At 41.0% G+C, this 9,861-nt stretch overlaps 1 long non-coding RNA gene across 1 annotated transcript; it reads right to left on the bottom strand.

Annotated features, from left to right (window-relative positions):
- Window positions 1-1,915: 1,915 nt before the first annotated feature.
- On the bottom strand, window positions 1,916-9,760 carry LOC106731985 (uncharacterized). The gene is made up of 3 exons (XR_001368223.3): window positions 9,630-9,760; window positions 6,796-6,828; window positions 1,916-2,514 (listed from the first exon to the last, which is right to left on the bottom strand). It is a non-coding gene; the product is annotated as an uncharacterized LOC106731985 (long non-coding RNA).
- Between the last annotated feature and the right edge of the window lie 101 nt (window positions 9,761-9,861).

Here is a 9,861-nt window from a genome sequence, read left to right as displayed (position 1 = left end):
AGAGACAAATAAATAGTATCTTAACTGTTTCTGCATACAGTCCCTTTAGAAATGCTTTTAAATCTTCCCACATGCAGGAAATTGCAGCAGGTTTAAAACAGTGGAAGGATAAAACCCTGTCCCCTCCCTATTAATTTTACATTAATACAAATACTCTGTCGTGTAATCAGACTCAGTCTAAAGGCAGGAAGAAAAGTCAAAAGCTCTGTGGGTACCCCACCCAGCTCTGCACCCACATGCATTTGTTTGGTAGGCTACAGGCCCGCTTACAGACAAGAACCTCTTGTATCTACATATACTTGTTCACATTTTCTTTCCCTTGAGAGCCTAACAGTTAGCTAACTGGAGTTGAAGGTTGTTTTCTATTAGGAGAAGAAAATGACAAATATTTGTTTTTGATGCAACTTGCTTATTTACAAACAGGGTAGACTGATTTAAATCAAAGCAAGCTACATGCCTTATTTTAACTATGATTTAAATCAGTAAGCAAGAAACTTCAATTTAAAGAATCGGTTTTTAACTAAGGGGTTGGCAGAGAGGCTGTCTCATTAGTTGGTATCCATTAAAACATACTAACTTGCAATTAATATAGGGGTTTGCAACTAAACATATTTACTTGTGACTAAATTTGGGGTTTCTTTATGCTAAACTGGGGGATACATTATATCTATAAACATTTATTTAAGCAATTATATAGCTTAATTTAAATTTTATTCTGAATATTTATTTTTACAAATTTATTATGTTGGAAAATAGTAAATGATCCATTTTGATTTACTAGATTACTATCAGGATTTTTCTTGTGATTTGCATCAAGCTCTATATGGATAGAAATTAAAATTAAATTAAAAGGTGAAAAGAGGATTTTAATTTATTATAATTTATTATTAATTATTCAATAAAACTGCTTTAAAAGTACAGGATACATAAGAATAAAATTATTGAAACATGTTTTGCATGTACAGTTTTGCTAATCAGTTAATGTAGTGTGATTAGTGAATGAACAGTCTCTTGTAACTATATCCTTCAAGAATTTAGAAGTGGTAGATTCCACCTTTTCACAAGTACAATCAGATGCTGGAATGGTAATGAATGATGACATGGAAGAACAAGAGGTTTGCATTATAGATATCTGAGGGAAACTACCAGAACTTCACTTGGACTAAGAGGATCAAGGAGTGAAGAGTGGAGAACGTCACGTACATGGAAAATGGCTGAAGGATGAAAAAAGCTTTAAAAAAACCCAGCAAAACAGGTGACACAAGAAGAACTATGCACACTGCAATGGGAGTATGTAGAGAAAGACAGAGAAATTTTGTTTTAGCTTGACAAACTTGAGAGAAACTGAAGATGCCTCAGTGAGACTTCACTCCAATTAGCAAGCTTAATTGTGGTTTCAATGGTACTGTGGTATCATAAAAACAAGAAAAGGCACAGGCACATTGTGAACAATGGAGGCAGAACAAAAAGAATGATGGCATGAACATTTTAATGTAGTACTCAACCAACCAGAGTTTAATAGTTCCAATCAATGGATGTGAAGAATAATAAAATGTCAGGGCTAGAAATTTAAGAAGCAGATACAGAGAAAACAATTAAATGATTAAAAATGACAAACCACCTGGTCAAGATAAGATCACTGCTGAAATGCTAAAAGTAGGTGAATACATATGAAATGCATAAAGGCTACGTCTAGACTGGCATGATTTTCCAGAAATGCTTTTAACGGAAAAGTTTTCCGTTAAAAGCATTTTCAGAAAAGAGCATCTAGATTGGCACGGACGTTTTTCCACAAAAGCACTTTTTGCAGAAAAGCGTCCGTGGCCAATCTTGATGCGCTTTTCCGCAAAAAAGCCCCGATCGCCATTTTCGCGTTCGGGGCTTTTTTGCGGAAAAGAAATCTCTGCTGTCTACACTGGCCCTTTTGCGCAAAAGTCTTTCGGAAAAAGACTTTTGCCCGAACGGGAGCAGCATAGTATTTCCACAAAAAGCACTGATTTCTTACAGTAGGAAGTCAGTGCTTTTGCAGAAATTCAAGCGGCCAGTATAGACAGCTGGCAAGTTTTTCCGGAAAAGCGGCTGATTTTCCAGAAAAACTGGCCAGTCTAGACACAGCCAAACTCTCTCATATAGTTGGGAGAAATAATTCTACCCAGAGAAATGGAAGAAAGGTGACATCTTTAAATTACCAAAGAAAGGAAACTAACTAGTGTGCAACAATTACTATTCCCAGTACTTGGAAAAGTATTCTGTAGCGTGCTTTTGGACAGAATCAAACTGGTTATAGATTGAAAAACTCGATACTATGCAAATAGGCTTTGGGCCAAAAAGACTGTGAATACAGCACATCTTTAACCTGAGGCAATTAATTTGGAAAGAGAAGATTAGTCTTATGCTTTATAGATCTTACCAAAGCTTTCAACTGCATTCAGAGTCACTCTGAAAAACTGCTTACCCTACGGCTTTCTGGAAAGATGGTGTCACTGGCTGAGATGTGGTATGAAGTTTCAGATGCTGTAAAAAGACAAAGGGGAGAGACCAATTGGTTTGATATAGTCATTGTAGTATGACGTGGATCCATTTTATTGCTGCTTCCCTTTTATGATGCAAAAATAACATCAAAGGAAGATTCAGGTCTGATGTAAACAGAGGAAAATGGTGAAGATCTCAACTTTTCAGATGACATCATTCTGTTGGACACAGATGAAGATACTATGAAAAAGTTTACTACTACTGTCAAAACCTCCAAATCAAAATTAAGAATGAACCAGATGAAAATGAAAGTAATGATTATTGAAAGAAGGTCAATAAAGATGGTGTATATGTTATAAATAGTAAATAATATGGTATGTTTAATGCACTTAGATATCTTGGCTGCATAATTAGTGCTAAGAGCTAGGGAAGTAGAAGCAGGAATGGGAAAGGCAAGTGGACTCTTTTTCAAGACTGGCAAAATCTTGACCAAGAAGGAGATTCACACAAGAACTAAAACCAAGATTATATAATGCTACTGTAATACTTGCATTGCTATATGTTTCTGAAAATTTGGCAAATGCTAGACAGCCACAAATATGAAACAATGTATTCTATCAAAGATGCTTGCAAAGAATACTTGGTGCCCACTGGTGGAATAAAGTAATAAACTAACATTGGTGTGTTACAAAGGCCTGGCCAGCAGTAGAAACAGTGATTAGAACAGAAGAACGGCCATACTGGGTCAGACCAAAGGTCAATCTAGCCCAGTATCCTGTTCTCTAACAGTGGCGAATGCCAGGTGCTCCAGAAGGAATGAATAGAACAAATAATAATCAAGTGATTATTAATTAATCAAGTGATCCCTCCCCTATTACTCTGGCTTCTGACAAACAGAGGCTAGGTACACCATTTCTATCCTTTCTAATAGCCATTGAGGGACCTATCCTCCATGAGAAAGAAAGAGAACAGGTAACCTACTAGATAACTATTCAGAAAGATGTCACTGTCACAGAAGCAGACTGTAATGGAGCACATTAGACAGACAGAGGTGGAAAGGACAAGGTTGACTCATGTCATAAGCCATAAGAGAAACTAATAATAAAATAAATAAATGTTACGCATAGTTGTTATTAATAGATTGGAAGAAGAAAACAAGTTTTTCTGCTTCTCCAACTCCCAGTTGGTTTCTTAATTTTTAATGAACTAATTATTGACCTGAACTGGGTGAATACTGTCATAAAAACATACTTTCTGCACTGCAGAAGAGGGTACTGCTATCAAAAGCTGGATTAGCATTAAAAAAAATGCTGGTTCCAAGTACTTAGCCTGTGGCTTTCACCAATTCATTAGTTTTACTTTCTTTAAAACTTTCCAGCAAACATGTACTTATAAGCATGCTGTATTTAATTTAAATTAATTTAACAGATTATAGAAAAACTAGGCCTTATTTGATAGGCTCTAAATGAACTCAAACTAGATTTAGATGTAATTGTGGATAGATCCTAATGTACAATTGCAGTTAAAAAAGCAAACAAGATGGTCACTGTTTTAAGGGTAACTGCACCTGTATTCTGTAGAACATCAAAGACACCTACTTAAGGTTTGCATCTCCCAGATGTCACTTCTCTTGGATGGAGACCCACATCTCTCTCCCTCTTCACCCAGATTTTAAGGTGACACAGTTCTCAGCCTTACATTGCGCTATCCCCAGCAAGCCAGTCAGCCCTGTACCAGCGCTTTCCTTTCTGTCTGAGCACTATGCACTAGGGATGTTAGATATTGGGTAACTGAAAAGTCGAGTAATTGCAAAAATTCTTATTGGTTACTTGACTACTCAATAGGGGTCCCTGGGGGACAGTCAGTGTGCTTTGGCCCCTCTCCCAGGGAGCACCATGCCATTGCCTGCTGCTGACACTTTATCAGAGGCAACAGCACGGGGTGCCAGGCGGGAGCTGGTCCATGAGGGGAGCTAGTTTAAAAAATAGCTCCCTGTGCAGATTGGCTACCTGCTTCCAAGTGCTGCAGCTTCTTACACAGAGGCAGCAGGGTGGGGTGGCAGCAGCCTCTGTCCCCGGGGGGGGAGGGGAGGAAGGGAGAGGGTCCGAGCTTCCTGCGGACAGACGCTGCTGCAGAGTGGAGGGTGGGGGAGGTTGCCCTGAAGCAGCCTCCGTCCACAGTGTCCCAGGCTGGCCATGGACAGACGCTGCTCCAGCAGCCGCCCCTATCTGTGCAGGGTCCGAGCTCCCCACGGACAAAGGCAGCTCTGTCTCCCACAGAACAGCCTCTGACCTTGGCAAGCCTGGGCCTGCTGTGGACAGAGGCTGCTCTGGCAGCAGCCCTTGTCTGCGTGGGGTCCGAGCTCTCTGCAGACAGAGGTCGCTCTGCCTCCATAGAGCTGCTTCTGCCCATGGGGAGCTCGGGCCTGCCATAGACAGAGGCTGCTTCGCGGCAGCCTAACTTGACCCTGCCCAGCACTGATGCCTCTGAGAGAGGCAGTAGTGCAGGAGGGGGCACGTGGCACAAAGGCAGCAAGCGGACAGCAAGGCTTACCGGTTAATCATATAGTCAACTACACACATCAACATCTCTACTATGCACAGTGTGTTGTCAGCAGTTACAATTTACCACATAGCTCCTCCTGATCAGCACATTTATTCTGAGAGTAAATGCATCACAGGGAAAAATATAATCTATTATATACTTGAGAGAGTTTGTTTGTCTGTTTGTTCAAGAACTTTTTCTATATGGTAAGAGCAAGGACCACCAAATTCAGTATACAGCTACCTCTCCTCATAACTTAAAGCGAGGTAAGGGTTTTGTTATGCCAGGACAATGGGATATGCCTGTCATGGGATTGCTTCTCAGAAAACCATACAGAAAAGAGACAGAATCACAGGTAGGTGAAAGAGGCTGGCTGGGCTGCCCTGTCTGGGACTGCTCTAGCCCCGAGCTTCCCACCCACAGGTAACCTTTAAGGAATGTGTGTGAGGGAGGGGAAGGAGGAGTCTGAAGGATCCCTCTCCCCACTTCTCACCGGAACATTGCTGGTTGTTCCCCTTTGTCAGGGAGTTAGGGGAAGTGCACAGTTTGCTGCATTCCTCACTCAGGCTGGGGAGCGCAGGGACAGGTGAACCTGAATCTGCCCCAGCCAGGGAACATGTACCCTTGGTGTAGCTGTAGCAGCCAGGGAGAGGCATTTCTGGCCATAACCTGCTGCAGTGAGAGTGAGGGTTGGGGTTGTCCTCTCTACCTGGAGCAGCCTGCATATTGAACCTCTCATCCCCAATCCCACTCCAGAACAATAATTTAAATTAAGAGAACAAAAATTATTTGAGTTAAAGACCTGAGCAACACTGGGTAAATCTTCTAGTAAAAAGATTAGGTCCGTCAATTAACACGCATTAATGCCTGCGATTAACGCAGAGCACAATTAATGCATTTTTTTTAACGCATTAATCACAGACATTTCTGCGGCGCTGCCCGTTTGAAATGCCACCAACGCAGGAAGGGCCTGGGATCAGCTGAAGTCCCCAGCTGACCTTGGACTCCAGGCAGCACTGCCCCTTTGAAATGCCACTCCGTTTCAACAGAGCAGCACCTAGGGTCAGCTGTGCGGCACTGCCCTTCTGAAGGCCAATGTAGCCCAGGATCAGCTGGGAACTCCAGTTGATCCCAGGCTCCCATGGCACTGCCCCTTTGAAACGCCGGGGCAGCACTTCAAAGGGGCAGCGCTGCATGGAGCTGGCATCAGCTGGGGAGTCTAGCTGATCCTGGGCTCTCGCAGAGCTGCTGCTGCCCCTTTGAAACACCGCGGTGGCAGCATTACCAAGGGGCAGTGCTGCACAGAGCCAAGGTCATCTCTCGGGATCCGTGCCGTCACTGCTGCATTTCAAAGGAGCAGCGTGAGCAGAGCCTGGAATCAGCTGGGGATTCCAGATAATCCCAGGCTTCCACAGCACTGCCCCTTTGAAACACCGCCGCAGCATTTCAAAGGGGCAGCACACGCGATTAATCATGTGATTAACCACAATTCATTTTTAAAATTGCTTGACAGTCCTAATACTAAATATATCAAGAGTCGCTCATCAGTCTTTCAGGGCCCTAATACCTCTCATTGTATATATTTCCTTTAGGAGCTGTGGTAACCCTCCCCATCATTTAGAACACAATCATATATAAACCATTCATAAATTTAATAAATGGTCCCCCAAAATACTGCATGGGGTTGCAATATTAGTCACAAAGATGTTGTTTTATGAGATATTGAATAAAGCTGAAACTATGATAACAGATTCATCTATGTTGCTGGTATGCTCTCACCTTGTATGCAGTGTTCTGTTTTGGTCAAACCATCTAAAAAAACAGAAGACACACAGAGTGGGTCAACTAAATGGAAGGATTTCTGTACAAGAACAGATTATAAAGTCTGGCACTACATACTTTAGGGAGTAAGAGGAGATATGATAGAGATATACAGCATTATCAATGGTATACCAAGGTTTATCACAAATGCATATTTACTCTCTCTTACAAAGCAAGAAAGTGATGGTAATGAAAATAAAAAGCAACGCATTTAAAACAACACCCTCAATTTTTAAAAGTGACTAATTATCATGAGTACCTCAGTGTTTGGGTGCCCAATTTAAGACACTTTAAAGGAATCTGATATTCAAAGAAGATATGTTCTTCATCACTTCCTGAACACTAGACTCTCCTTAAGGAGTCTTCCAGTCAGACACCCAAAATCCCTAGTCATTTTGAAAATTCAGGCCAATAAATGGAGTCACCATTATATGCAAGATATACTTAAGCTATGGAACTCAGATACTGAGGCAAAGAGCTTGGTGGGAATCACAATAGTATTAGGTATCTCTGTAGTTAATAATTGTATCATTTGCAGATATACTTGCTAGGATAAATATATACAGGGAAAAGGAGATATAAAGCCTCATGATTTAGAACAAAAGCCTACCACTATTCTGATTGGAGTTAGGAAGAAACCCTAGAGGTATATTATTGCTTGATTCTGATTATGAAGGTTTTACACTTTCCTCTAAAGTATCTGGTACTATTCACCTGCAGAGGTAGGATACTAGCTGAGGTCCATTTTTATGCGCTGCTATCGCAATTTCTGTAGTCCAGCCTCATAACATTTTCTATTTATTCTGTGGTTTTTCTCAAGATACATATTGGAAGGTACTGCCCTCAGGTCATATGGCAAAAATCATTGTCATTGGGAGAGATACGTAGAGAATAAATGCAGTATACATACCCAAGAATTCCTACAATTAAATGACAGCTTCACATTTTTAGTATATAGTATTCAGACCCTGGAGAGACTCTTGCAACTCCCTTTAGTGCTCTGAAAGATGAGTCAGACTTCCTCTTCTGAAGGAAGATTACTATAATGCTAGGCCTTAAGGGCTGTGGCTGCTATGCTCTCAATATGCAGAGAGATTTTGATCAGTTATCCTGGGATCTTGCAGATCCACTTGCTATAATCTACCCATCCCCCAGACTTGCTGCAAACACTTTTGCACCATGCCGGGCCCTGTGCAAGCAGTGTGGTGAGCACACAGCATGTTTCCGGCATATGTTCCTTATAACTGGCCATTGTACCACCATTCTGCTGCCTTATTGTCCCTTATTCACTTACAGGTCCTCATCCACTAAGAAGTTGTTCAGTGGAAGCAAAGAGGATTTGACCCCTGTGTCATTGTTCACTTGTTTCTTGGTTAGCATTTTTATATACATGGTAACTGCAAACTAGTGCCTATCAACTGTATCTTTATGTTGCTAAATTCATTGCCAACATATACATAAACCAGGGACCCTAAAACATGTTATTACATTTTAAATCCATTTCAGTTTACTAAAAAATGATTTTTCTGAAATATGTGTTTTTTATTAAAAATAGGATTGTAGAATTTAATTTAAAACTTGTCCATCTTTATTTTAATTTTGTTTGCAAGGTAAACGAAACATATTTTCAAAAATCAACTGAGCTGCAGGGACTATTTTTTTAGTCTGTCAAAAAAATTGCTGAACAAATCAGCACAAGTAAATATATTTTTAAAATTGTGAAACAATGAGAATTATTTTATTCAAAATCTAGAAGTCACTGTTTTGATCATTAAATTTTAATTTTCAGAGCTTGTGATGAGCATAGCTTAATTAAGACTGTCAACATGTATGAGCAGCTGCACATGTGAGCACAACATACTTTTCAAAATATATGCCAACAGGTGCTGGAAAGAGCATCACACATGAAGCTGGCAGGTGAAAGAGGATATGGAGCAAGACAGGATCCTTCTCCATTATAGCTAATTTTAAATGGGGTGGGAATAGGGCAAAATGCAGCTAAAACATCAAGGATGGATGAAAGCTAGGATCCATATCATGTATCAGTCCATAATGTGCCATTGCTCTGTAATGGTTTGACTTAAGGTCTAGTAGTACAAATATACAAGGGGTTTGGAGTTTGGCAAAATCACACAATGGATAACCTCAAAGTTACACCTACAGAAATAAAAAGTAAAACAGATTAATCTATTTACATTTTAGAATCCTAGGTTCCTGGAAGCAAGGGAAGGAACCTACCCATTTTATTTAGTATAATGATTGTTACAATCTCCCCTCCCCCATTGTTCTTCAGCTCAACATATGAACTCCTTGGCATGAACAGTTATAAGGAACGCCTTGAAGACCTTGGGAAACTTTTATTCCCCAAATTTACATTGCCATCGGAAGGGAGAAAGGTTCCGCCTCTTTCCCCTCCTGGGAATTATTCTTTCACTCTTAAACTCTTTGCAAAGTCATCTCTTCCTGGAATAGCATGAAGGTTTATAACAAAATGGATTTTAAAAAAGGAATGAAAAGTAAATACAAAAATATGTTACCCTCCCCAGCCCTGCCCTATAGGACAAATACAAAAAAGAGTGTTCCTTGCGGCCATTTGGTGTGCAAAAGTACTTGTTCCTCCTTCTACTACTGCTATTGGATGGTGGTGCTCGTCTTTGTGTGAAAGCCTGTTCAGTGGGTTTGAAGGTTTATTGCCCTGGGATTTTCCTTTCTGTCTGTAACATATTCCTCTGTCTCGTGGGTTGGAGAGAGGGAGGGAGAGAGAGGGAAGGTCCGCCATATTTCTGCCTTACCACGCCCGGGGAACTGAGCCATTGAAAAGTCAGGCTGGCTGGATACATATTGTGCATGCACCACAGCTCCTGCTTCCCTCCTCTTCTCTCACATTGTCCCCTCTCGCTTCCTCACAGAAAGGGAAAGGCAGGAACACGACGAACAGCTCTGCAACAGCTGCTTTGCAAGCCACAAGCAAGTAGCTCTCCCCCCGCCCCCCCTTCAGCCTCAAAGAAAGCCGGGAAGAAAAGT

Source organism: Pelodiscus sinensis, chromosome 6 (genome assembly GCF_049634645.1).
Source record: "Pelodiscus sinensis isolate JC-2024 chromosome 6, ASM4963464v1, whole genome shotgun sequence".
NCBI lineage: Eukaryota > Metazoa > Chordata > Testudines > Trionychidae > Pelodiscus > Pelodiscus sinensis.
The sequence above is the reverse complement of the archived record's forward strand: the minus strand, read 5'-3'. Positions and strand labels throughout refer to the sequence as shown.